The 14,427-nt window shown below is 41.9% G+C and overlaps 1 long non-coding RNA gene across 1 annotated transcript in view; it reads right to left on the bottom strand.

Moving 5' to 3' along the window:
* The window catches only part of LOC134728435 (uncharacterized), a 29,153-nt gene that overhangs the window by 12,894 nt on the left and 1,832 nt on the right, over window positions 1-14,427 (bottom strand). The window contains exons 2-4 of the long non-coding RNA XR_010108817.1: window positions 9,171-9,505; window positions 4,984-5,182; window positions 1,959-2,841 (exon numbers count right to left, since the gene is read on the bottom strand). This is a non-coding gene — a long non-coding RNA (uncharacterized LOC134728435). The remainder of the gene's footprint in view (window positions 1-1,958; window positions 2,842-4,983; window positions 5,183-9,170; window positions 9,506-14,427) is intronic.

Raw genomic sequence — 14,427 nt, 5'->3', positions numbered from 1 at the left:
TAATTTGACATGAGGACCAAGAACCCTGGTGTTCCTCCACTTATCAGAGCCTTATCATTTTGGTGTGTTGGCCGGGAAAGGAAATTCAATCATCAGACTGGTGTGGAAGCTCGGAATTTATCTTGGGACCTCAAGCGGAGAGGATCGCCCAACTCATGGGTATTTGAGGATACAAACCCATGGATGGGCTCGGCTTTAAAGGTCTTATCTGAGATTGCTTGATGGAACAGAGTTTCATCAAAGCCAATCCAAAAGGCCTATGTGGAAATAACCATTCTTGCTGCACTTCATGCAAATAATCAGGCCAAGTATAAGACTAAAGTTCATTCATAATTAGTTTTTACCAAAAATGAGGACTGGAGAGAAAAATTTCGCTCCAAAGCTTATCATGCGTTTGTCATTAAATCCTAGTCTCATTAATTGTTTTTAAGCTTTTTTGCCTACATTTTAGATTAACCCTGCTTATTCCTGTGAATCAAGTGGTAATCTCCTGCAGCTTGGAAGAAAGAAAAAGGGATGGGTAATGTAAAAATCTGGACCAATATACTATTTTGGGCAATTATCCTGCAAATTCTGCTGGGTAATAAAAGTAAGTAGGGTACCCATAACCCGGAGGTTTCTTTGTTTGGGAAAATAAAACCAAGGCTTCATAAACCACCAACGGGAAATTCTGTATCTGGCAAATAAAACTTTACATGGAAATTATCTACTACACCACTCTTGTGGGAATTGCTATGCTCATTCTACTATTTGCAATAGGGTTATACACAGTAGCACCTTCTAACTGAAATATTAGACAAAGTTTCCATTGCTGTTGTATTTTGCTTATTATCTTTATAGCAGGGATAATAGTTATGGACAAAAAGGAAGCATGAAAGTTTTACTATCACTGAGTCTGCTAGGACTTCTTTTTGGGTCTAGTGATGCACTTTTAAATGAAACATGCTGCTTTTGGATTAACATCTCTAGTATAGTAAAGGAAAATCTAAGCAGACCCTTAGAAACTGGGTCTACCCAACATGGTGATTCCCGCAGCCTTCTTGCCCTTGGCCCATGTGTTCCTGGCAACATGACCGCCCCCACATATCCCCACGTGTGTAGAACATCATGGTGCCCTGCACTTGCATATTAAAAGGCTAGAGTGGGAGGGCCAGCTCTTTCCAGGGCCACGTGAATGACATGCCTGGTCAAACCAATCCCCTGAGCCCTATGCAAATGAGACACCACCTCCTCCAGCCTCTGCATATTATACCTGGCTGGTGTCCACCACACTTGCCACCTCCTTTCGTGGCTTTGGAGCCTCCACCCTCTGTCTCTGTACTGGGGAGCTTCTTCCTTCTGTTTTCTCCCTTCCCTCTTGCCTATTAAACCCTCTGCTCCTTAAAACCAAAACGAAAACAAAACAAAAACAAACAAAAAACATAACAATGAAAAACTAGGGAATTAACCACTTTGTTTACTCGTTGTAAACAAACCATCAGATAATCTAAACCACAAGAAGCTTTGTCTCTCTGGCAGGTTTATTTATCTGAGTACATGAATCATCCTCTCACCTCTTCACCCTCCCTTGCCAGAGCAATGTGATTTTAATTGTGTCCAGATGTCTTGGAGGTATTTGCTTGTTTCACTGTACCTTACACTCAGGTTAAAGAAAAGGCCTGATGGTTCCTTTTTTATTATTTAAAGCCAAAGCTGATGATTCCGTAAGTGAAAAACACTTGCAAAATATATAGTAAGAAAATGAACGGATGTTACATTTAGATTCCAGAAGCGATTCCAGAAGAATTTTAGAAACATTTTGGAGGTGGGAAAAGTGGAGAAAAGAATGTATATTTATTCACAGGACTTATGTGACTTACCTACAAGAAGTTGTAAATATTTCCCTTCAAAACAAGAATATATGCCTACTATATCCCTCTGTGATTTATAAGTGAGAGGTTTGAAGGGGAGAGACTCACATGGCATGGGAGTCTTCCTGGGCTCATGATGCGGAGGGCATCAATCATCAAATCAGATGAAAATTCCTGAAGGCATTGACCTTTAGTGAATTCTAGGTCTGGTATCAATGGCTGCCTCTTCCTCGAGTTGCTGGAGTCCAGTGGCTGCAATCCTGGGGTGCGCAGTGTTCTCTCTGGTCCCACTGAAGTGCTTCTCTGAAGAAGACAAGTTGAAGTGGTTCCCAAGAATGAACCCTAGCTGACGGGACTCTTGCATTTCAAGCATGGTAGACAGATACAGTTTGTCATTCCCTCGAAGACACTCCTTCGTCTGAGAGACTAGGTTTTTCCAGCTTCCCTGTGGCTAGGTATGATTTTGATCTTGTGACTACATTCTGGCCAATGAGATGTAAACAGAAATGTTTCGCAGCTTCTCACACCTTTTCTAAGAGAAAACCATGTCCTTTTTCTTTCCCCACTTTGTGGACTGGAACATGGACCACTCCAGTGATGGCAAAGAGGGAAGAGGGAGGCTGAGTCTAGACCCTTGAGGACTTTTTGAGACTGCCGTAACAGCAGTTGTGGACTTCTTACACCTACTGATTTCATTTAGGTAAGATAGAAATGCATGTCTATCTTGTTTAGGCCACTGTTATTTTGAGTTTTCTGGTCCTTGCAGCTAAACTAGGTAAACAGCAGGATTTCATTTTTGTTTGTTTGTTTTGTTTAGGCCAAGATTTTTAATACACCAGTGACAATACAGAGATACTGACACATGACAGGCAAATGGGAGAGTACGGAGTTTGGTCGTAGCCCTGTTCCTGGGATTCTAAAGCAGTTTCCTGATCCATGTCAGTGGGTCTCCTGGGGTCACGCACAAGTCTCTTTTAGGGCCAGGCTGCTCCTGTTAGCAGTAAAAAAAAAAAAAAAAAAAGTAATAAAAGGTAACATGTCAGCAATTCCTTAAATATATTTTATTTGAAGCCAGTTAAGAGAGCTGGTGGAATTCATAATAAGTTCTGCCCTTTAGGATAGTTATTTCTGAGAAGAGAAGGAAGTTGAGAATTAAACATATTCCAAGTAGATATCCTTCAAAGAGGTTAGGGAATGCAGGAAAAAAATACAAGACTGTCTCATAAGCAAAGAATTGTTATTCAAAATTTATAAAAATAGAAGACAGGAAGAGTGTATACCCTACTATTCAGATAAAACAAACTCAACAAAGATTGTTGCAAATATGGCAAAACCCCAGCTCACTGCAATTTTTGTTTTCTTGTGTCCTAGAACTTCTTTTATGCCAATGATAGTAAGAATGGTTCTGCATTAGTTCCTCCCCTGAGCTGTTTGCTTGTCATTGGGAACTCTCAGCCACAGTTCACATCTCATCCTTAACTAGGACCCTCCTTTTTCCTTTGCTTCATTTAGCACAGGGGGTGGCAAACTATGGCCCATTGGCCCGACCACAGTCTGTGGGATAAGAATGGTATTTATATTTTTAAATGGTTCAAATAGTTTAAAAAAGAATAACATTTTGTGACACAAAAATTATATGAAGCTAACATTTCAGAGTCTATAAATAAAGTTTTATTTGAACACAGCCTTGCCTGTTCATTTACACATTGTCTATGGCTGTCTTCACACTCCAGTGACAAAGTTAAATAGTTGCAACATAACCTGCAAGGCCTGAAAAGCCTAAAATAGTTATTATTGGCGCTTTACAGAGAAAGTTTGCCAACCTCAGATGTAGTATGATGTGACATCTTAGTTTTGGAATTCAGAAGTTGAATTCTGGAATTTGAGAGCTGAAAGACTATTTAGAATGCCTCTTGTCAACATCCCTGACACATACCTGGCTAAAGTCAGCAGTCTTATTTTTTGTACAGCTGTTCTATTCTTAGAAATATTTACTTAAAAGGGAATCCTCTGATGTTCATTTATTTGTCCTAGTTTTACTCTCAGCATGGCCAGGGGTTGGCAAATAATAGGTGCTTTAAACTATTTAATTATTTGCCGAGCACAGTGGCTCACACCTGTAGTCCCAGCACTTTGAGAGGCCAAGGTGGGAGAATTGCTTAAGGCCAGGAGTTCAAGACTAGCCTGGGCAACACAGGGAGACCCCCATCTCTACAAGAAAATAAAAAAATTAGCCAGGTGTGGTGGTGCTTGCCTGTAGTCCTAGCTACTTGAGAGACAAAGGTAGGAGGATCGCTGAAACCCAGGAGGTCAAGGCTGCAGTGAGCTGTGATTGTACTACTGTACTCCAGCCTGGGTGACAAAGCAAGATCCTGTCTCAAAAAACTAAAAAAAAGGCCGGGCACAGTGGTTCACACCTGTAATCCCAGCACTTTGGGAGGCCAAGGCGGGCAGATCACGAGGTCAGGAGATTGAGACCATCCTGGCTAACAAGGTGAAACCCCATCTCTACTAAAAATACAAAAAAAAAAAAAAAAAAAAAAAATTAGCCATGTTTGGTGGCGGGCGCCTGTAGTCCCAGCTACTCGGGAGGCTGAGGCAGGAGAATGGCGTGAACCCGGGAGGCGGAGCTTGCAGTGAGCTGAGATCGCGCCACTGCACTCCAGCCTGGGTGACAGAGTGAGACTCCATCTCAAAAAAAAAAAAAAAAAATTAATACAAACTTAGCACTTACTACATGATACAATTAGTCTAAGAACTTTCCAAGTAACGCACAGAAGACTATGAGGTAGAAGAACATTTTACAGGGAAGGATGCTGAGTCACAGAGAGGTTAATTAAATTTTCCAAGCACACGCATCTTGTAAGAGGCAGAGCTGTGAGTAAAACTCAGTCTGGCTCTGGAGTCCAGGTTCTCTGCTGCTCTATTTACCAAAGAGTTAACGAATCAACATTTGATTGTTGCATTGTATGTGTCAGTTTTTCAAATATGTGGAGATGCCTACCAAATTCCTAAAAAAAGGATTTACAGTTCCTCCAAAAGCTCAAGCCATATAATGCTGCAATATGAGAAGCAAAGGAGAATAGTCTAGCTACACTTTCTGTTTTCTCTAATTGTTCTCATTTCTACGTACCCCCAGGATAGTGTGTCCGGAATTGGTGGGTTCTTGGTCTCACTGACTTCAAGAATGAAGCAGCGGACCCTCGCGGTGAGTGTTACAGCTCTTAAGGTGGCGCGTCTGGAGTTTGTTCCTTCTGATGTTGGGATGTGTTCGGAGTTTCTTCCTTCTGGTAGGTTCGTGGTCTCGCTGGCTCAGGAGTGAAGCTGCAGACCTGCACAGTGAGTGTTACAGCTCGTAAAGGCAGTGTGGACTCAAAGAGTGAGCAGCAGAAAGATTTATTGCAAAGATCGAAAGAACAAAGCTTCCACAACGTGGAAGAGGCCCCGAACAGGTTGCCATTGTTGGCTCCGGCAGCCTGCTTTTATTCTCTTATCTGGCCCCACCCATATCCTGCTGATTGGTAGAGCTGAATGGTCTGTTTTGACAGGGTGCTGATTGGTGCGTTTACAATCCCTGAGCTACACACAAAGGTTCTCCACATCTCCACTAGATTAGTTAGATACAGAGTGTCAACACAAAGGTTCTCCAAGTCCCCACCAGAGTAGCTAGATACAGTGTCGATTGGTGCATTCACAAACCCTGAGCTAGACACAGGGTGCTGATTGGTGTGTTTACAAACCTTGAGCTAGATACAGAGTGCCAATTGGTGTATTTACAATCCCTGAACTAGACATAAAGGTTCTCCAAGGCCCCACCAGAGTAGCTAGATACAGAGTGTCCATTGGTGCAATCACAAACCCTGAGCTAGACACAGGGTGCTGATTGGTGTGTTTACAAACCTTGAGCTAGATACAGAGTGCCAATTGGTGTATTTACAATCCCTGAACTAGACATAAAGGTTCTCCAAGGCCCCACCAGAGTAGCTAGATACAGAGTGTCCATTGGTGCAATCACAAACCCTGAGCTAGACACAGGGTGCTGATTGGTGTATTTACAATCCCTGAGCTGGACATAAAGGTTCTCCACGTCCCCACCAGACTGAGGAGCCCAGCTGGCTTCACCCAGTGGATCCCGCACCGGGGCTGCAGGTGGAGCTGCCTGCCAGTCCCGCGCCGTGAGCCCGCACTCCTCAGCCCTTGGGTGGTTGATGGTACTGGGCGCCGTGGAGCAGGGGGCGGTGCTCATCGGGGAGGCTTGGGCCGCACAGGAGCCCACGGAGGGGGTGGGAGGCTCAGGCATGGCGGGCTGCAGGTCCCGAGTCCTGCCCCGCGGGAAGGCAGCTAAGGCCCAGTGAGAAATCGAGCGCAGCGCCGGTGGGCTAGCACTGCTGGAGGACCCAGTACACCCTCCGCAGCCGCTGGCCCGGGTGCTAAGCCCCTCATTGCCCGGGGCCAGCAGGGCCGGCCGGCTGCTCCGAGCGCGGGGCCCGCCAAGGCCACGCCCACCCGGAACTCCAGCTGGCCCTCAAGCGCCGCGCGCAGCCCCAGTTCTCGCTCGCACCTCTCCCTCCACACCTCCCTGCAAGCTGAGGGAGCCGGCTCTGGCCTTGGCCAGCCCAGAAAGGAGCTCCCACAGTGCAGCGGTGGGCTGAAAGGCTCCTCAAGTGCCGCCAAAGTGGGAGCCCAGGCCGAGAGCGAGTGAGGGCTGTGAGGACTGCCAGCACGCTGTCACCTCTCAATAGTAAGTGGTTTGAAAACCATTTAGTATAAAGAAAGGTAGAAGAATCTAGGAATATTTAACCTGGAGAAGACAACTCTTGTTAGGAAAATGGCTGGATCAATTCTAGGCTTTCCATGATATTCATAAAATCCAGAGCAAAAAAGAGCATTTCCCCAGTGCCTACCTCTTAAGAACAAAGAAACTTATTTCCTCAAAATTTCCAGGAAAGTTTTGGTGTTAGTCAGGGTCTTTCAAGAAGCAGATGTTAAGATGGACTGATATGTGCTCGGATTTTACTAGGGAAAATGAATGTGTAAATGGAAATAGGCAGGGAGCTGGGAAGGCTGCAAGAGCGTCAGGCACTGATGGAAATTTGACTTCAATTAAAGGAAAGGGAGAGAAAGGCCGAATGGAAGTGCCTTATACTGTGCAGTCGAAGCAAATCTTAGGGGAATCCTTCACCCCAAATCAGCTGACAAAGGAGTTGTGTCTCCCAGAAATTAGTCTGTCTTAGTATTCCTTAGGATTCACAAACTTGGGGATGGATTCCAAAGTGCAGCAGCTGGGGCCCTTGGTCAATTATGCTGCCAGAGAAGGAGGTGTTCTGGGTGCATTCTCGTGACTGCTACTTCCCTCCTCACATATCATTGGTCTATTATTAAATCAGTCCTTGTCTCAGGGGATTAATGACCTCATTGGCTGAGGCCTGAATTCTTGAGCCAATCACCCTGGCAAGGGGGCTGGAATTTCCCATAGGCCCGTTAAGTCTACTGTCTGGGCCAGTTCCCCTGAAGCATGTGGGTTGTGGGGAGGAGGGACTGATGTCTAAATAAAAAATCTGGATATCTTTAGGAAGGGAAAAGGGAAGTCTCATCTATGATACTGAAATTTGAATCCCTATCTATCTGAGGGCAAAGTCTGTGTTTATTTATCTGCAACACAACACCTCTTAAAATTTATGGTGGCTACAGCTTTTAAAAGTTGTGGTTTTGGGAGCAGGAGGATGGGGTCAAATTCTAAGCCACTGAAAATCATCCTGTTATCTATGCCATATGTGTTGTCAAGCCTGGTTTTAAAGGCTTCATAAATTGTCGATGAGCTGGCATGTGCAGTAGAAATATAACCGTCATAATAGCTAATAATTTTAGAGCAATAATGATGCGTCTGATACTGTATTTTATATCCATTCTCACACTTACTGCCCATGGTACCTATTAGATAAGCATCCTTACTAGTTGCAGTTTATCTAGGAGGACACTGAAGTCTTAGGGGGTTAAGGAACTTCCCTGAGAACACAGTTAAGAAGGTAACTGGCTGATTGTCTGATTGCAAAGTTGTAACAGCTCCTGTCCCTCCTCACAATTCTTACTCTATTGCTTCTCCAGCTTGTTTCAACAATGCTTTTAAACAATAAGTTTGCTTTTCAGGAGCCATCCTCTTCCAGGTGAGAGTGGGAGAGCTTTATGTTCTCTCAGGCACTGTATTAGTGGCACTCTACCAACATGGGCTTGCGATGGCCATTGAAGGCTCTTGAGACTGGCACAATGCCAACGGGAGGGGCAGGTTGCCCTCAATGTCCAGGAATTGTAGGTAGCCGAATACAGTGCAGTGCTTTGGAATTACAGCACTTGGCTGACCTTGTAAAGGGAACTGTTTTCCTTATCCATTTTGGTTACTTAGCTATGTGTTAGTACACACCAAGATCATGTGGAGCTGGCACTTCAGGAACCGAAAGAAAGACAGACAAGGACCAAAATAACAAGGGCCATGCAGAGAATTCCACTGGTCATCTCAGTGACAACTCATATGATTACAGTAATCTTTACTGTGGGTGTGCCCTGCTTTAGGTAACATATGTTAACAACAGATAAATGAAGGAGTGATTATTCACTTTAAAAAGGCATAATGAATTTACAGAAGGATTCACTGGAAGAGTCTTTTAAATATCAATGAAATGCAAGTAAAATGCAATTTATTATACACGATATCATGTAATATGTTTTCAAGAGTACAGTCAATGGGTTAAGGGCTGTTTACATAATTATATTTTGAAGAAATATAATTCAGATAGCTTCCACAAGATCAAATTTCAATATATTTTCATATGTCTATATATCAAGATATATTCATTAGGGCCCTACTATGTGCAAGGCACTATAATATATTGACTCAGTAGGTCTAGGGTGGGTCCCAGATTCTGCCTTCCTAACAAGTCCCCAGACCACACTTTGAGTAGCGAGGGCTTCTAGAGATTCAGGCCCTCAGCTTCCACGGCTACTGATGGTCACTGGGTGTTGTAGTCTGTGCAGCTGGAGTGAATCCCTATTACCGTAATTGTTCCAGTCTCTAAGACCTGAGTGAGAGCACCTGGTTGGCAGCACAGGCAACACACCTGCACTTTATTCCTTGGAGAGTAGAAGCTTGCTATCTGCTCTCTTCCACTTCTGTAGTGGAAGGTAGGCCCTGCTTCCCACCATGACTCACAATAGAAAAAATCCCTAAACAAGTGCAGATGCTGAGCACCTAAAAAGATGATAAATGTCCACTGTATGAACTATGCGAATTTATAAGTAAAAACTTCATTTAGTTATGTAGCTCACCTTTGCATGATCCATTGTGCAGATGTGGAAGTCCCAGGAGCCTGGTCAGCCACATGATTCTAGCCTTGGACTCTTCCCCCTCCAATCTCAAATGGAAGAAATGGCTCTCCTTTGTCACATGCCCTTTCTTATCTGGCATGCAAAATGCTCCACATTCCAATTTTCATTTGCTTTATTTATTTTCCATTTAACTGCAATTTTTTCTTGTGTCAGGAAGTTTTTTCTCTGGATTTAGTTTGTGAGAGATGATGAACTCCCCAGGTATTTAGTTCATCCACATGTTAGGATTTACATGGCAAGTTCTCCAATATTAAAAAATAAAGGTAAATCTTATGCTGCAGTTAAGAAGAATGAGAAATGTCAAAATTTACAACTGTTTGTTCCCCTTTTAGGTTCACTATCCCCATCTAAACTGTAAGCTGACTTTTATTAAAATGTAACATTTACCTTCCCAAAGTGAATTTGTCTTCCTACAATAAGAATAGGAAAATATCACAATTTACTGCAAAAAAATAGCAAATACAGAAAAAACCTAAGTAATTTTTAATAAAAACCATAATTTTAAAATAATGCCTTTCTTAAATATACAATACTCTAACAGAGGCCAAAAAATTGGCATGAGAATTCAAATAAAATCTAATATCCTATGAGAAGAAGATATTGGACAAAGATGCTTGTCAAAACACTGCAATATAGACTTTGATTTCCACGTATGGTTATTCATTACCAGTCACTGAAGGGCAGGAATCATAAACAGACATTTCTTGCCTGGGAAGTGAAGACAGTAGGTTTAGATTTTGTTAAGTTAGACAGAAAAAAGGGTACTCAGGACAATCAGTCACTTGGTTGAATTTCTCCACTTTTTAATCAGGTGTAGATATAGCCCATCAATAAAAGGGTCCAACTGCTGGAGTGGACATGAATTGTGGGAGGCTGGATACACTGTCCTAGATGAGGCATGATGCCACAGGGTAGGCAGAGAAGCCTTTCTATCTTTTCTTTTCTTCCCTAGACAAACAGGAAATGTTTAGCTCACCTAATTTAAAACTAACTATGGGTAACTTCAACATTTACTTCATAAATACAGCAAATTTGAAACGCTTTGGACTCGAGGTCCCAGAACCTGATTTTAATTTTGGTTCTGGGCCAGGCGTGGTGGCTCACACCTGTAATCCTAGAACTTTGGGAGGCTGAGGCGGGTGGATTGCTTGAGCTCAGGAGTTCAAGACCAGCCTGGGCAACATGGTGAAACCCCATCTCTACAAAAAATACAAAAATTAGCCAGGCATGGTGATGCCTGTAGTCCCAGCAACTTGGGAGGCTGAGGTGGGAGGATGGCTTGAGCTGGGGAGGCGGAGGTTGCAGTGAGCCATGACCGTGCCACTGCACTTACAACCTGGTCAACAGAGCCAGATCCTATCTCAAAAAATAAAAATGAAACAAAATAAAATAAATTTTAGTTCTGACATCCTTTCTTCATCTGAAAAGGAGAGGGTCAGAGTAAATGATTATAATGATTTTTCCTCTAAGATTGTGTGAGTCTAATGACTAAAATGATTTATATCTACAATGTACTCTGTTACGAGAGACACAGGATTAGGACAGGACTTGAACTGGAGATGGAAAACTTTAAGATGTCAGAAATACTTGGAGAAACATGGGAAATATGGGAAGATAGGTAGGTAATAAGAGGAACCTTAGTCAAAAATATCCTCTTATTGCTTCTCCCATTCCTTGGGCTGTGGAATGAGGGACATATTTTGCCACAATCATTAGCTGATTCAATGTTGTTTGCAGCTCTAATATCTGTTTCTTGAGAAGCTTTCTTCTGAATGAGACAGTCACAGCAGCAACTCGCTACAAGGAGAAATGATTTTCTGGTTATTGGTGGAGGTAGCCAAAGCACCATCACGCCACGGGCAAGATAAAATCAAGTCTAAGATTGCAGATTCTCCATCCTTGATTTTTAAGATTCTCCTCTTAAATAAAGGACATGCAATCACCATACATGGACCTATGAAATGTGATTCAGAACCAGGGAAGATGTAAGAATCAGGAACTAAACATTAGCCACTGCCGTGAAGCATCTAAATGAAGGTGTCTGCTTTCTGGTTTTCTACGTCATATTTTTCAATGTGTTGAAAAAAGAAAAAGGGCAGTCTGGCTTTCAAGAAAATAATTGTCTTAAAATTCTCTGCTAGGTGAGAGTTACATGGATCTGGATGGATTTACCTATTGTTTTTCTTTTGTGGCTTGAACCATCCAGTATAGCAAGCAGAAAGGAATTTTATTATTCTGCTTTGACACTGAAAACAGTAGCTCAGCACAACACTTCCTACAGGCCCTCAGTGTGTCCAAGTCTTTCGTATACATTATTTAGCACTCACAAAAGCTCTGTGAGATAGGTGAAATGGCCCCCATTTTGATGTGAATATATTATAGCAACTCTGAGATGTATGTCAAGGTTCCCTAGGGATCCCACTCAGGTCTCCTCACTTCAAGTCAGATATATTTCGAGCCACTACTCAGCTTCTGGACTCATCTGGAAAGAGGCATGGCTGTGAAAAGAGAATGGACTTGGCTCAAGAGCAAGTCAAGAAACCAACCAGGTAAAGACTAAAAACATTGAGGCTAGCCCAGCCCCAAGGCATCAGTGTATATTGGGACCATTAATTGTACAGCGTCTGCTGGGACAATGATGTGCACATCACAGCCTAGTGGGTTGAATAAATAAGTGAATGATACATGTATTTGCCTCTCTCTCTGGAAGGCAGAGTAAATATATGGAAGTTTGTCCAAAAGAATGAATATTTCTAAACATAAATTGAAATGCTAATTTCGAATAGATCTCTTTGCCTTCCTTTCTGAAAATGAATTTTGATCTAACTAATTAGATTGTTCCTATAACTTAGGTAAATTTTTCAACCTTATTTCAAGTGTTAACTTTTGAGGACTGGAATATAATGATGAGTGACCACATGCCCTGATAAATCTTGAGCTTACCAGCATAAAAAGGAAACTGCATAAGCTTGTGTAATTTATCAGAATTACCAAAAGAAAACTGGCACGCAAACCAACAATTTTCCATTAGCTTGAATTGTTTGCTAGATAGGAAAGTCAGTTAAGAACAAATCTTCATATTCTAATAAAGATTTTACTTCACATAGGTAGCTTTACATGTTATCAAGGAATGGCACTCCCTTTCTAATAGATTAAAGGCATCAAACAAAGGGTTTACAATTGAACAGATCCAGCGCTATCAGAATTTGCTTTCTCAAGTGTAAAATATTTCAGACCATAGATAAGAGTCAGGGTAAAGATAAAAGTAGTATCTACAAATAGGTTAAAAAATTAAAAACTTGAAGGAAGTAAAGACCCAAAAAACTTTTAATTATAAATTATTGAAAACAAACACCAACCATGAAGGAATAAGGTTAAAAAAGTATGGCATATCAATTCAGTGGATATATGATATTATGAATTATGATGCTGATGTCTCTCCATTTTTATACATGTTTCCATGTCATTCAATTTATGCATCATACTCTTATCTAGAAGAGAAAGAAGGACTTAATGAGAATCACAGATGCAGAGCTACATGTATTCGCATAGAAAAATGTCCAAAAGTATTGTTGACTAGAAAGGCCAAGTTGAGGACATTATGTCCAATCGCATTTACATGTACATGTTCATAGAAAGAAGTCCCAAAGGCAAAATGTAAATCTTATCTTCAAGACAAGATTTTGTCTTCAGCAAAATATAAATAAATGGTGGCTGTCTTCAGAGAAGGGGAGTTCAAGTGATTTCTACTGTCTTCTTTGTGCTTTTCTGCACTATTTGAATTTTTATATGAAGCATATATCACATTTTGGAAGAAAGAAAGCTAGACAGCATTAAAAAAAAAGCAGAGTAATAATCATTAGCAGTAGTGGCAGCAGTTGGTTTGAAAAAGTAAAAACCTTTCTCAACAGAATAACAGATTTGTAAAGGCACTTCAATTTGGTGATCTTGTGTTAAATTATTTTTTCTACCACTTGAATGGTGTGTATAAATATAGGCTCTGAATGGAATTCCACCAAGATATTAAGATAAAAAGCAGAATATAAAGATGAAATTTCAGCCAAACATCTGAAACCTTAGTCTAAATAATACCAAATGTTTATCTGTTTTCTATCATGTATGAAAAGTACATAAATAATGAAGTTTTCATTTGTCATGCAGACATTGTTAGAATTATCGAGCTACAGCCCAGAGGGAAGGGAATGAGGTAAGGGCGTTTTATTTTGCTCCTGTTTTTTTGGAGACATTTGTAAGCAAAAGAAGTAACAGGGTCAGTAACATCTCAAACACAGAGGAAGTTTCAATGCACAGGACATCATCAGATGTATGTTTCAGACCTAGTGACAAAATTCAAACAGCACTTCATTGTTAGAAATAGAAGATTACCCAATGCTCAAATCCCAGTTTGATGCTCAAGAGATACAAGGATATAGGGAAAAAACCAAACTGTTGCTTCCTGCTCTCTACTCTGTACTCTCGCAGTCAGTCAACACTTCTGACACCAGGTGTGTGGGTGTTTTTCTAACATACCAACCAAAACAAGTCTGCAAGGAATTCTCCTGTGGGCACTGGCTGGGTATGTTCTAATTCAATCCAATTATGACACTATCTACCTAGAGATAGCATCAGATACCCCAGGTTGATGGCTCAGTCCCACAGGATTACCCCCCTCTTCAGATGCCAGTCACGAGCAAGTTGTGACCTGTCTTCTGACCCATGGCACCTCCTTTGGTTTGATTAATTTGCTAGAGCAGCTCACAGAACTAAGAAAAATGCTTTACTTATGTTTACTGGTTTATTGATATAGAATATAATATAGGACACAGGTGAACAGCCAGATGGAAGAGATGTGTGGGGTAAGGTTTGGGGGAAGAGGTGGGAGCTTCCATGCCTTCCCCATGCGCACCACCTTTGGGGAACCTCCATGTGTTCAGCTATTTGGAAGCTCTCTGAACCCTGTCCTTTGGGGTTTTTATGGAGACTTTATATGTAGACATGATTGATTACCATCATTGGCCATTGCAGATCCACTCAACCTTCAGCACCTTTCTCCTCCCCAAAGGTTGGGGAGTGGGCTGAAAGTCCTAACCCTCTCATTGTGTTTTGGTCTTTTCAGTGAGCAGGCCCATCCTGAAGCTACCCAGGGGCTGGCAGCTACTGGCCATCTCATTAGCATACAGTGACACTATTGTCACTC

This window comes from Pan paniscus, chromosome 10, assembly GCF_029289425.2.
Source record: "Pan paniscus chromosome 10, NHGRI_mPanPan1-v2.0_pri, whole genome shotgun sequence".
Classification (NCBI taxonomy): Eukaryota; Metazoa; Chordata; class Mammalia; order Primates; family Hominidae; genus Pan; species Pan paniscus.
Note: the sequence above shows the minus strand (reverse complement) of the source record. Positions and strands in the feature narration are given on the sequence as shown.